Source organism: Pseudophryne corroboree, chromosome 2, assembly GCF_028390025.1.
Source record: "Pseudophryne corroboree isolate aPseCor3 chromosome 2, aPseCor3.hap2, whole genome shotgun sequence".
In the NCBI taxonomy this organism is placed as follows: domain Eukaryota; kingdom Metazoa; phylum Chordata; class Amphibia; order Anura; family Myobatrachidae; genus Pseudophryne; species Pseudophryne corroboree.
In genome coordinates, this window is record NC_086445.1 from 43,763,479 (window position 1) to 43,776,938 (window position 13,460).

At 50.0% G+C, this 13,460-nt stretch overlaps 1 long non-coding RNA gene across 1 annotated transcript in view; it reads left to right on the forward strand.

The window, feature by feature from the left end:
- Window positions 1–748: 748 nt before the first annotated feature.
- The window catches only part of LOC135050487 (uncharacterized), an 81,886-nt gene continuing 69,174 nt past the window's right edge, over window positions 749–13,460 (forward strand). The window contains exon 1 of the long non-coding RNA XR_010241621.1: window positions 749–987. This is a non-coding gene — a long non-coding RNA (uncharacterized LOC135050487). The remainder of the gene's footprint in view (window positions 988–13,460) is intronic.

A 13,460-nucleotide genomic window follows, 5' to 3' on the forward strand; every position in this document is an offset into this window, starting at 1 on the left:
AAGTTGCTCCTGCGATCAGATCTGAATTACCCCCATTATTCCTAACCTCTGCAGACCTTCTGTTTGGTTTTAAAATTGTTGGAGCCGGCCGGCTTGCTACACTGCCTTAGGGCTGTAACACACACTCCGGTTTTTCCCGGATGGCAAAAAGCCGGACAAACTTTGTCCGGCTTTTTGCCATCCGGGAGAAACCGGCAGTGTCTGTCACACAGGACGGCTTTTAGCCGTGTGTGATGCTGTGCGCATGCGCAGCATCATACACGGCTACAGTAAAAACCGTTGTGTGTGAAAGCTCCCCTCCACACACACGGTTCACTGGCTCCAAAGACGGCCCGGCGGCCGCCCGGCCGCCGGACCTTCCAGTGGTGAGACCCGGCTGCAACCCGGCAGCCGGGCCGGGGCCGTGCAGTGTGAAGGCACCCTAGCCCTCACACTGTTAACTACAATGCCGGCACGGGAAAAAGCCGTCCGGCTTTTTCCCGGCCGGCAAAAGCCGTGTAGTGTGTTTCAGCCCTTACCCATACCTCCCAACTGTCCCAATTTCAGCGGGACAGTCCCGCTAATTGGACACTGTCCCGCTGTCCCTCCCGCTGGCCGCAGTGTCCCGCGGGCTGGGGGGCAGTTGGGAGAGGTAGTGATCACCGCTACTCTGCTTTGCAGAGCAGCCGGTGATCACACTGAATAGATACCGGCATCTATCAGCACAAAGAGAGGAGCTCATGGAACGCTGGACACGCCCCTAAAATGACGAAAATGGAGGGGTTTGCTGATATAGGCCCGCCCCTTTACCGTGAGGCCCCACCCTCTACCAGAAGCTCCACCCCTTTTCGGTCGCGCCTTCAGCGCAGTGTGTCCCTACTTCCACGGGACAGAAGTTGGGAAGAATGCTTACCACAGTGCTAAGGAAAGAGGAACAGAAGTTCATCTACCAGTGTGCGATCCTGGTTAAAACTTAAAAGCTGCTCGTCATTACAGCAACGAGGAAAGGTACCTATTTGGGTGTATTGCATGGTGTACCCTAAGTGTTTGCTGGATTCTATTTCTGCTGCATTGCATGTGTGCACTAACTGCTTTGAAAGTGCTAATAAATTGGAGAATTCTGCATGCTAATCTAACTGAGTTACAGTATGTCATACTTGCCGATATTGCTGCCCCCTCTTCCGGGAGGGAGCAGCCTGGTCTGCGAACAGGGGGCGTGTCCGGTAGTGAGGGGGCGTGTCCTGGGCGTGACGGCATAAATTACGTGATTGTGCTCCACCCCCCGCTATCTAGTGGCAATGAAACAGGCGCTGGAGAGCAGTGGGTGGAGCTATGATGACGCGATTCAGCGCGAATCGAGTCATCGGGTCCACCTCGGACCGCCCACTTGTGCTCCGTTGTGGGCAGCTAAGGGCGGGTGCGGGAGCGGCGGCGGATGCGGGACACTTGCCTACCTTTCCGGGGAACCGGGAGGGTAGGCAAGTATGAGTTATATTAACCCATTACTAACGTTGATGTAAAGATGGAATCATTTTAAGTGGAAGCCCCACTGGGTCTGAGATCTAATATATCATCTTTATGGGAAACTTATCATTAAATAAGAACTATTTGTGTGGAAATCTCGGTATTTATATTGGTTGCCAATATTTATGGGCTTATTTTAAATGTAGAATTGTGATTGTATTTATTTTTGATAGTGTACGATACTGGCCGGTATCTATGTATTGTTCATTCTTAAATTATTACTGTATAAAAATTGTGATCAAAGTGAGAAGCGCTGTCTCATTTATGGTTATGCTTCAGGGCGGACGGACATCACATCCTATTTTTTCTGTTTTTTACTTTTTTCTTTTAACTATTTTGGGGATATCAAATTAGCCTTGGTAATTTACCGGGGCTAATTGTCCTGCCGGAGGCTGTCCTATTACCCCTGATACGCCAGCATGAGCGGTTGGCTTATCGGGGGTTACCTGATGCTGCACTGGGTGCCGGCTGCTGACAGCTCCCGGTGCAGCGCTGCTCCTCCTGCTCCGCCCTTTCACATGGGTGCTCCCCTGTCATGTGACCGCTGCTGGAGGTGAGGGAGAGGGGGGGATGTGGTTACGGCGCTGCCACGGCTTCACCGTCGGGGGTCACCGCACCGAGTGGCAGCTTCCGGACCGCAGCGTCATGCCTGCAGTCCCAGCCTGCTGCTGCTGCAGCGGGCATGGGACGCTGCAGGTTGTCCCGCTCATCTGGGATTTTGTTTCGCCTGCCTCAGGCAGGCAAAACCAAATCCCCAAAAACAGCCCCGTTTTCGTGCGAAAAACGGGGCTGTTTCTACCGAAAACACACAAGTTTCACAGAACCTGTATGTTTTCAGGAGAAAGGGCATTTTTTTTTTTACAAGCAATCAATCTGGATCGCCTGTAAAAAAAAAAATTGGTGAAACATCGGGAAAAATGCTGTAAAACATACGTTTTTCGCACCTGGGGCGGGATGTACTAAAGGAAAAATGCTGTTAAACCCCCGAAAACGGGTGTTTTACCGCATTTTCAAATGTACTAAGACCCCACCGCCGGTTTTTCGCCGGCCAGGGTATCGCCATCTCTGGATGACGATACCCTATAGAAGCCTATGGGCTTCTTATCGCCGACTGACGCAACCCGCCGCCTCCGCCGCCCCCCGCTGCAGTCGCCTCCCCCCTCCCCCCCAGCTTACCTTCCTCCAGGCAGCCCTGGACCCAGAAGGTAATCTCCTCCTCCCCCTAGCAACGCAGCCGGAGGTCCTTCCGGCTGCAGGGGGGAGGAGGAGGCGCCGGGGGCAGCCTGCTGCTGCTTCCCGGCGTCTAGGCAGTGTGGAGACCCCTGGGAGGTGACGGAGACTCCTCACAGACCACCTCACAGGTATCGCGGGGGGCCTCCATTACCGCATTGCGATATGTACTAACATATGCGATCAACATCGCTGCGATAAGTGGCGAGGGGCGGCGATGTATCTTAATACATCCCACCCCTGGATTTTACTGGGGCTAATAGGATTTCCCCCTAACACACAGATGCACGCATGGATTTTACTGATCTGTACATGCTCCCGTACAACTTGCACCTTGTAATGAAACTTGCATTACAAGGTGTGAGCTTAACCACCAAAAAACTTGTACGGACTTGCACTTGTAATAGCCTTGAACTAGAATTCGCAGGCTATTACATTTACGAGTTGCGGGCTAAATATAATAGGGTTTTACATTTAGGGGATAATTCAGTAAGGATAGCAAATTTTGCTAATCAGCAGAATTTGCTTTCCTTTGGATCGCATGCTGGGGGCGTGTCCATCGCTGGGCGAGGTCCCCCAGCATGCAGACCGGCGCTTTCCCCCCTTGATGAAGCAGAAATTGTGATCAACTCGGAATGAGGGCCAATATCCTGTCCTGTACAGGACAGGACATTGGGGGTAATTCAGACCTGATTGCAGCAGCAAATTTGTTAGCAGTTGGGCAAAACCATGGGGGTAATTCCAAGTCGATCGCAGCAGGATTTTTGATAGCAATTGGGCAAAACCATGTGCACTGCAGAGGAGGTAGATATAACATGTGTAGAGAGAGTTAGATTTGGGTGGGTTATTTTGTTTCTGTTCAGGGTAAATACTGGCTGCTTTATTTTTACACTGCAAATTAGATTGCAGATTGAACACACCCCACCCAAATCTAACTCTCTCTGCACATGTTACATCTGCCTCCCTGCAGTGCACATGGGGGGTGATTCCGAGTTGTTCGCTCGCAAGCTGCTTTTAGCAGCATTGCACACGCTAAGCTGCCGCCTACTGGGAGTGAATCTTAGCTTATCAAAATTGCGAACGAAAGTTTCGCAATATTGCGAAAAGACATCTCTGTGCAGTTTCTGAGTAGCTCGAGACTTACTCTGCCAGTGTGATCAGTTCAGTGCTTGTCGTTCCTGGTTTGACGTCACAAACACACCCAGCGTTCGCCCAGACACTCCTCCGTTTCTCCAGCCACTCCCGCGTTTTTTCCCCCAGAAACGGCTGCGTTTTTTCACACACACCCATAAAACGGCCAGTTTCCGCCCAGAAACACCCACTTCCTGTCAATCACATTACGATCACCAGAACGAAGAAAAAACCTCGTAATGCCGTGAGTAAAATACCTAACTGCATAGCAAATTTACTTGGCGCAGTCGCAGTGCTAACATTGCGCATGCGCAATAAGCGGAAAATCGCTGCGATGCGAAGAAAATTACCGAGCGAACAACTCGGAATGACCACCATGGTTTTGCCCAATTGCTAACAAAAATCCTGCTGCAATCAACTTGGAATTACCCCCCATGTGCAGTGCAGGTGGGGCAGATATAACGTGCAGAGAGAGTTAGATTTGGGTGGGTGATATTGTTTCTGTGCAGGGTAAATACTGGCCGCTTTATTTTTACACTGTAATTTAGATTTCAGTTTGAACACACCACACCCAAATCTAACTCTCTCTGCACATTTTACACCCCCCCCCCCGCAGTGCACATGGTATTGCCCAACTGCTAATAAAGTTGCTCCTGCGATCAGATCTGAATTACCCCCATTATTCCTAACCTCTGCAGACCTTCTGTTTGGTTTTAAAATTGTTGGAGCCGGCCGGCTTGCTACACTGCCTTAGGGCTGTAACACACACTCCGGTTTTTCCCGGATGGCAAAAAGCCGGACAAACTTTGTCCGGCTTTTTGCCATCCGGGAGAAACCGGCAGTGTCTGTCACACAGGACGGCTTTTAGCCGTGTGTGATGCTGTGCGCATGCGCAGCATCATACACGGCTACAGTAAAAACCGTTGTGTGTGAAAGCTCCCCTTCACACACACGGTTCACTGGCTCCAAAGACGGCCCGGCGGCCGCCCGGCCGCCGGACCTTCCAGTGGTGAGACCCGGCTGCAACCCGGCAGCCGGGCCGGGGCCGTGCAGTGTGAAGGCACCCTAGCCCTCACACTGTTAACTACAATGCCGGCACGGGAAAAAGCCGTCCGGCTTTTTCCCGGCCGGCAAAAGCCGTGTAGTGTGTTTCAGCCCTTACCCATACCTCCCAACTGTCCCAATTTCAGCGGGACAGTCCCGCTAATTGGACACTGTCCCGCTGTCCCTCCCGCTGGCCGCAGTGTCCCGCGGGCTGGGGGGCAGTTGGGAGAGGTAGTGATCACCGCTACTCTGCTTTGCAGAGCAGCCGGTGATCACACTGAATAGATACCGGCATCTATCAGCACAAAGAGAGGAGCTCATGGAACGCTGGACACGCCCCTAAAATGACGAAAATGGAGGGGTTTGCTGATATAGGCCCGCCCCCTTACTGTGAGGCCCCACCCTCTACCAGAAGCTCCACCCCTTTTCGGTCGCGCCTTCAGCGCAGTGTGTCCCTACTTCCACGGGACAGAAGTTGGGAAGAATGCTTACCACAGTGCTAAGGAAAGAGGAACAGAAGTTCATCTACCAGTGTGCGATCCTGGTTAAAACTTAAAAGCTGCTCGTCATTACAGTAGAGATGAGCGCCTGAAATTTTCGGGTTTTGTGTTTTGGTTTTGGGTTCGGTTCCGCGGCCGTGTTTTGGGTTCGACCGCGTTTTGGCAAAACCTCACCGAATTTTTTTTGTCGGATTCGGGTGTGTTTTGGATTCGGGTGTTTTTTTAAAAAAACACTAAAAAACAGCTTAAATCATAGAATTTGGGGGTCATTTTGATCCCATATTATTATTAACCTCAAAAACCATAATTTCCACTCATTTTCAGTCTATTCTGAATACCTCACACCTCACAATATTATTTTTAGTCCTAAAATTTGCACCAAGGTCGCTGGATGACTAAGCTAAGCGACACTAGTGGCCGACACAAACACCTGGCCCATCTAGGAGTGGCACTGCAGTGTCACGCAGGATGTCCCTTCCAAAAAACCCTCCCCAATCAGCACATGACGCAAAGAAAAAAAAGAGGCGCAATGAGGTAGCTGACTGTGTGAGTAAGATAAGCGACCCTAGTGGCCGACACAAACACCGGGCCCATTTAGGAGTGGCACTGCAGTGTCACGCAGGATGTCCCTTCCAAAAAACCCTCCCCAATCAGCACATGACGCAAAGAAAAAAAGAGGCGCAATGAGGTAGCTGACTGTGTGAGTAAGATTAGCGACCCTAGTGGCCGACACAAACACCGGGCCCATTTAGGAGTGGCACTGCAGTGTCACGCAGGATGTCCCTTCCAAAAAACCCTCCCCAATCAGCACATGACGCAAAGAAAAAAAGAGGCGCAATGAGGTAGCTGACTGTGTGAGTAAGATTAGCGACCCTAGTGGCCGACACAAACACCGGGCCCATTTAGGAGTGGCACTGCAGTGTCACGCAGGATGTCCCTTCCAAAAAACCCTCCCAATCAGCACATGACGCAAAGAAAAAAAGAGGCGCAATGAGGTAGCTGACTGTGTGAGTAAGATTAGCGACCCTGGTGGCCGACACAAACACCGGGCCCATTTAGGAGTGGCACTGCAGTGTCACGCAGGATGTCCCTTCCAAAAAACCCTCCCAATCAGCACATGACGCAAAGAAAAAAAGAGGCGCAATGAGGTAGCTGACTGTGTGAGTAAGATTAGCGACCCTAGTGGCCGACACAAACACCGGGCCCATTTAGGAGTGGCACTGCAGTGTCACGCAGGATGTCCCTTCCAAAAAACCCTCCCCAATCAGCACATGACGCAAAGAAAAAAAGAGGCGCAATGAGGTAGCTGACTGTGTGAGTAAGATTAGCGACCCTAGTGGCCGACACAAACACCGGGCCCATTTAGGAGTGGCACTGCAGTGTCACGCAGGATGTCCCTTCCAAAAAACCCTCCCAATCAGCACATGACGCAAAGAAAAAAAGAGGCGCAATGAGGTAGCTGACTGTGTGAGTAAGATTAGCGACCCTAGTGGCCGACACAAACACCGGGCCCATTTAGGAGTGGCACTGCAGTGTCACGCAGGATGTCCCTTCCAAAAAACCCTCCCCAATCAGCACATGACGCAAAGAAAAAAAGAGGCACAATGAGGTAGCTGACTGTGTGAGTAAGATTAGCGACCCTAGTGGCCGACACAAACACCGGGCCCATTTAGGAGTGGCACTGCAGTGTCACGCAGGATGTCCCTTCCAAAAAACCCTCCCCAATCAGCACATGACGCAAAGAAAAAAAGAGGCGCAATGAGGTAGCTGACTGTGTGAGTAAGATTAGCGACCCTAGTGGCCGACACAAACACCGGGCCCATTTAGGAGTGGCACTGCAGTGTCACGCAGGATGTCCCTTCCAAAAAACCCTCCCCAATCAGCACATGACGCAAAGAAAAAAAGAGGCGCAATGAGGTAGCTGACTGTGTGAGTAAGATTAGCGACCCTAGTGGCCGACACAAACACCGGGCCCATTTAGGAGTGGCACTGCAGTGTCACGCAGGATGTCCCTTCCAAAAAACCCTCCCCAATCAGCACATGACGCAAAGAAAAAAAAGAGGCGCAATGAGGTAGCTGACTGTGTGAGTAAGATTAGCGACCCTAGTGGCCGACACAAACACCGGGCCCATTTAGGAGTGGCACTGCAGTGTCACGCAGGATGTCCCTTCCAAAAAACCCTCCCAATCAGCACATGACGCAAAGAAAAAAAGAGGCGCAATGAGGTAGCTGACTGTGTGAGTAAGATTAGCGACCCTAGTGGCCGACACAAACACCGGGCCCATTTAGGAGTGGCACTGCAGTGTCACGCAGGATGTCCCTTCCAAAAAACCCTCCCCAAACAGCACATGACGCAAAGAAAAATAAAAGAAAAAAGAGGTGCAAGATGGAATTGTCCTTGGGCCCTCCCACCCACCCTTATGTTGTATAAACAAAACAGGACATGCACACTTTAACCAACCCATCATTTCAGTGACAGGGTCTGCCACACGACTGTGACTGATATGACGGGTTGGTTTGGACCCCCCCCAAAAAAGAAGCAATTAATCTCTCCTTGCACAAACTGGCTCTACAGAGGCAAGATGTCCACCTCATCATCACCCTCCGATATATCACCGTGTACATCCCCCTCCTCACAGATTATCAATTCGTCCCCACTGGAATCCACCATCTCAGCTCCCTGTGTACTTTGTGGAGGCAATTGCTGCTGGTCAATGTCTCCGCGGAGGAATTGATTATAATTCATTTTAATGAACATCATCTTCTCCACATTTTCTGGATGTAACCTTCGTACGCCGATTGCTGACAAGGTGAGCGGCGGCACTAAACACTCTTTCGGAGTACACACTTGTGGGAGGGCAACTTAGTAGAATAAAGCCAGTTTGTGCAATGGCCTCCAAATTGCCTCTTTTTCCTGCCAGTATAAGTATGGACTGTGTGACGTGCCTACTTGGATGCGGTCACTCATATAATCCTCCACCATTCTTTCAATGGTGAGAGAATCATATGCAGTGACAGTAGACGACATGTCCGTAATCGTTGTCAGGTCCTTCAGTCCGGACCAGATGTCAGCATCAGCAGTCGCTCCAGACAGCCCTGCATCACCGCCAGCGGGTGGGCTCGGAATTCTGAGCCTTTTCCTCGCACCCCCAGTTGCGGGAGAATGTGAAGGAGGAGATGTTGACAGGTCGCGTTCCGCTTGACTTGACAATTTTCTCACCAGCAGGTCTTTCAACCCCAGCAGACTTGTGTCTGCCGGAAAGAGAGATCCAAGGTAGGCTTTAAATCTAGGATCGAGCACGGTGGCCAAAATGTAGTGCTCTGATTTCAACAGATTGACCACCCGTGAATCCTTGTTAAGCGAATTAAGGGCTCCATCCACAAGTCCCACATGCCTAGCGGAATCGCTCCGTGTTAGCTCCTCCTTCAATGTCTCCAGCTTCTTCTGCAAAAGCCTGATGAGGGGAATGACCTGACTCAGGCTGGCAGTGTCTGAACTGACTTCACGTGTGGCAAGTTCAAAGGGCATCAGAACCTTGCACAACGTTGAAATCATTCTCCACTGCGCTTGAGACAGGTGCATTCCACCTCCTATATCGTGCTCAATTGTATAGGCTTGAATGGCCTTTTGCTGCTCCTCCAACCTCTGAAGCATATAGAGGGTTGAATTCCACCTCGTTACCACTTCTTGCTTCAGATGATGGCAGGGCAGGTTCAGTAGTTTTTGGTGGTGCTCCAGTCTTCTGTACGTGGTGCCTGTACGCCGAAAGTGTCCCGCAATTTTTCTGGCCACCGACAGCATCTCTTGCACGCCCCTGTCGTTTTTTAAATAATTCTGCACCACCAAATTCAAGGTATGTGCAAAACATGGGACGTGCTGGAATTTGCCCATATTTAATGCACACACAATATTGCTGGCGTTGTCCGATGCCACAAATCCACAGGAGAGTCCAATTGGGGTAAGCCATTCCGCGATGATCTTCCTCAGTTGCCGTAAGAGGTTTTCAGCTGTGTGCGTATTCTGGAAACCGGTGATACAAAGCGTAGCCTGCCTAGGAAAGAGTTGGCGTTTGCGAGATGCTGCTACTGGTGCCGCCGCTGCTGTTCTTGCGGCGGGAGTCCATACATCTACCCAGTGGGCTGTCAGTCATATAGTCCTGACCCTGCCCTGCTCCACTTGTCCACATGTCCGTGGTTAAGTGGACATTGGGTACAACTGCATTTTTTAGGACACTGGTGAGTCTTTTTCTGACGTCCGTGTACATTCTCGGTATCGCCTGCCTAGAGAAGTGGAACCTAGATGGTATTTGGTAACGGGGGCACACTGCCTCAATAAATTGTCTAGTTCCCTGTGAACTAACGGCGGATACCGGACGCACGTCTAACACCAACATAGTTGTCAAGGCCTCAGTTATCCGTTTTGCAGCAGGATGACTGCTGTGATATTTCATCTTCCTCGCAAAGGACTGTTGAACAGTCAATTGCTTACTGGAAGTAGTACAAGTGGGCTTACGACTTCCCCTCTGGATGACCATCGACTCCCAGCAGCAACAACAGCAGCGCCAGCAGCAGTAGGCGTTACACGCAAGGATGCATCGGAGGAATCCCAGGCAGGAGAGGACTCGTCAGAATTGCCAGTGACATTGCCTGCAGGACTATTGGCATTCCTGGGGAAGGAGGAAATTGACACTGAGGGAGTTGGTGGGGTGGTTTGCGTGAGCTTGGTTACAAGAGGAAGGGATTTACTGGTCAGTGGACTGCTTCCGCTGTCACCCAAAGTTTTTGAACTTGTCACTGACTTATTATGAATGCGCTGCAGGTGACGTATAAGGGAGGATGTTCCGAGGTGGTTAACGTCCTTACCCCTACTTATTACAGCTTGACAAAGGGAACACACGGCTTGACACCTGTTGTCCGCATTTCTGTTGAAATAGTTCCACACCGAAGAGCTGATTTTTTTGGTATTTTCACCAGGCATGTCAACGGCCATATTCCTCCCACGGACAACAGGTGTCTCCCCGGGTGCCTGACTTAAACAAACCACCTCACCATCAGAATCCTCCTGGTCAATTTCCTCCCCAGCGCCAGCAACACCCATATCCTCCTCATCCTGGTGTACTTCAACACTGACATCTTCAATCTGACTATCAGGAACTGGGACTGCGGGTGCTCCTTCCAGCACTTGCAGGGGGCGTGCAAATGGTGGAAGGCGCATGCTCTTCACGTCCAGTGTTGGGAAGGTCAGGCATCGCAACCGACACAATTGGACTCTCCTTGTGGATTTGGGATTTCGAAGAACGCACAGTTCTTTGCGGTGCTACTGCTTTTGCCAGCTTGAGTCTTTTCATTTTTCTAGCGAGAGGCTGAGTGCCTCCATCCTCATGTGAAGCTGAACCACTAGCCATGAACATAGGCCAGGGCCTCAGCCGTTCCTTGCCACTCCGTGTGGTAAATGGCATATTGGCAAGTTTACGCTTCTCCTCCGACAATTTTATTTTAGGTTTTGGAGTCCTTTTTTTACTGATATTTGGTGTTTTGGATTTGACATGCTCTGTACTATGACATTGGGCATCGGCCTTGGCAGACGACGTTGCTGGCATTTCATCGTCTCGGCCATGACTAGTGGCAGCAGCTTCAGCACGAGGTGGAAGTGGATCTTGATCTTTCCCTAATTTTGGAACCTCAACATTTTTGTTCTCCATATTTTAATAGGCACAACTAAAAGGCACCTCAGGTAAACAATGGAGATGGATGGATACTAGTATACAATTATGGACGGACTGCCGAGTGCCGACACAGAGGTAGCTACAGCCGTGAACTACCGTACTGTGTCTGCTGCTAATATAGACTGGTTGATAAAGAGATGTCGTAGTATGTATGTATGAAGAAGAAAGAAAAAAAAACCACGGTTAGGTGGTATACAATTATGGACGGACTGCCGAGTGCCGACACAGAGGTAGCCACAGCCGTGAACTACCGTACTGTACTGTGTCTGCTGCTAATATAGACTGGTTGATAAAGAGATGTCGTAGTATGTATGTATGAAGAAGAAAGAAAAAAAAACCACGGGTAGGTGGTATACAATTATGGACGGACTGCCGAGTGCCGACACAGAGGTAGCCACAGCCGTGAACTACCGTACTGTACTGTGTCTGCTGCTAATATAGACTGGTTGATAAAGAGATGTCGTAGTATGTATGTATAAAGAAGAAAGAAAAAAAAACCACGGGTAGGTGGTATACAATTATGGATGGACTGCCGAGTGCCGACACAGAGGTAGCTACAGCCGTGAACTACCGTACTGTGTCTGCTGCGACTGGATGATAAATAATGATATAAAAAATATATATATATCACTACTGCAGCCGGACAGGTATATATATTATATAATGACGGACCTGCTGGACACTGTCTGTCAGCAGAATGAGTTTTTTATAGAATAAAAAAAAAAACACCACACAAGTGAAGTCACACGACGAGTGTTTAACTTTTTCAGGCAATCACAATATAGTATACTACTAACTATACTGGTGGTCAGTGTGGTCAGGTCACTGGTCAGTCACACTGGCAGTGGCACTCCTGCAGCAAAAGTGTGCACTGTTTAATTTTAATATAATATGTACTCCTGGCTCCTGCTATAACCTATAACTGGCACTGCAGTGCTCCCCAGTCTCCCCCACAATTATAAGCTGTGTGAGCTGAGCACAGTCAGATATATAATATATACATAGATGATGCAGCACACTGGGCTGAGCAGTGCACACAGATATGGTATGTGACTGTCTTGTACTCCTGGCTCCTGCTATAACCTATAACTGGCACTGCAGTGCTCCCCAGTCTCCCCCACAATTATAAGCTGTGTGAGCTAAGCACAGTCAGATATATAATATATACATAGATGATGCAGGCATGCAGCACACTGGGCTGAGCAGTGCACACAGATATGGTATGTGACTGAGTCACTGTGTGTACCGTTTTTTTTCAGGCAGAGAACGGATATATTAAATAAAACAACTGCACTGCTGGTGGTCACTGTGGTCAGTCACTAAACTCTGCACTCTCTCTCTACAGTATCAGCCTCAGGTCAATCTCTCTCTCTCTCTCCTAATCTAAATGGAGAGGACGCCAGCCACGTCCTCTCCCTATCAATCTCAATGCACGTGTGAAAATGGCGGCGACGCGCGGCTCCTTATATAGAATCCGAGTCTCGCGAGAATCCGACAGCGTCATGATGACGTTCGGGCGCGCTCGGGTTAACCGAGCAAGGCGGGAAGATCCGAGTCGCTCGGACCCGTGAAAAAAACCATGAAGTTCGTGCGGGTTCGGATTCAGAGAAACCGAACCCGCTCATCTCTACATTACAGCAACGAGGAAAGGTACCTATTTGGGTGTATTGCATGGTGTACCCTAAGTGTTTGCTGGATTCTATTTCTGCTGCATTGCATGTGTGCACTAACTGCTTTGAAAGTGCTAATAAATTGGAGAATTCTGCATGCTAATCTAACTGAGTTACAGTATGTCATACTTGCCGATATTGCTGCCCCCTCTTCCGGGAGGGAGCAGCCTGGTCTGCGAACAGGGGGCGTGTCCGGTAGTGAGGGGGCGTGTCCTGGGCGTGACGGCATAAATTACGTGATTGTGCTCCACCCCCCGCTATCTAGTGGCGATGAAACAGGCGGCTGGAGAGCAGGGGGTGGAGCTATGATGACGCGATTCAGCGCGAATCGAGTCATCGGGTCCACCTCGGACCGCCCACTTGTGCTCCGTTGTGGGCAGCTAAGGGCGGGTGCGGGAGCGGCGGCGGATGCGGGACACTTGCCTACCTTTCCGGGGAACCGGGAGGGTAGGCAAGTATGAGTTATATTAACCCATTACTAACGTTGATGTAAAGATGGAATCATTTTAAGTGGAAGCCCCACTGGGTCTGAGATCTAATATATCATCTTTATGGGAAACTTATCATTAAATAAGAACTATTTGTGTGGAAATCTCGGTATTTATATTGGTTGCCAATATTTATGGGCTTATTTTAAATGTAGAATTGTGATTGTA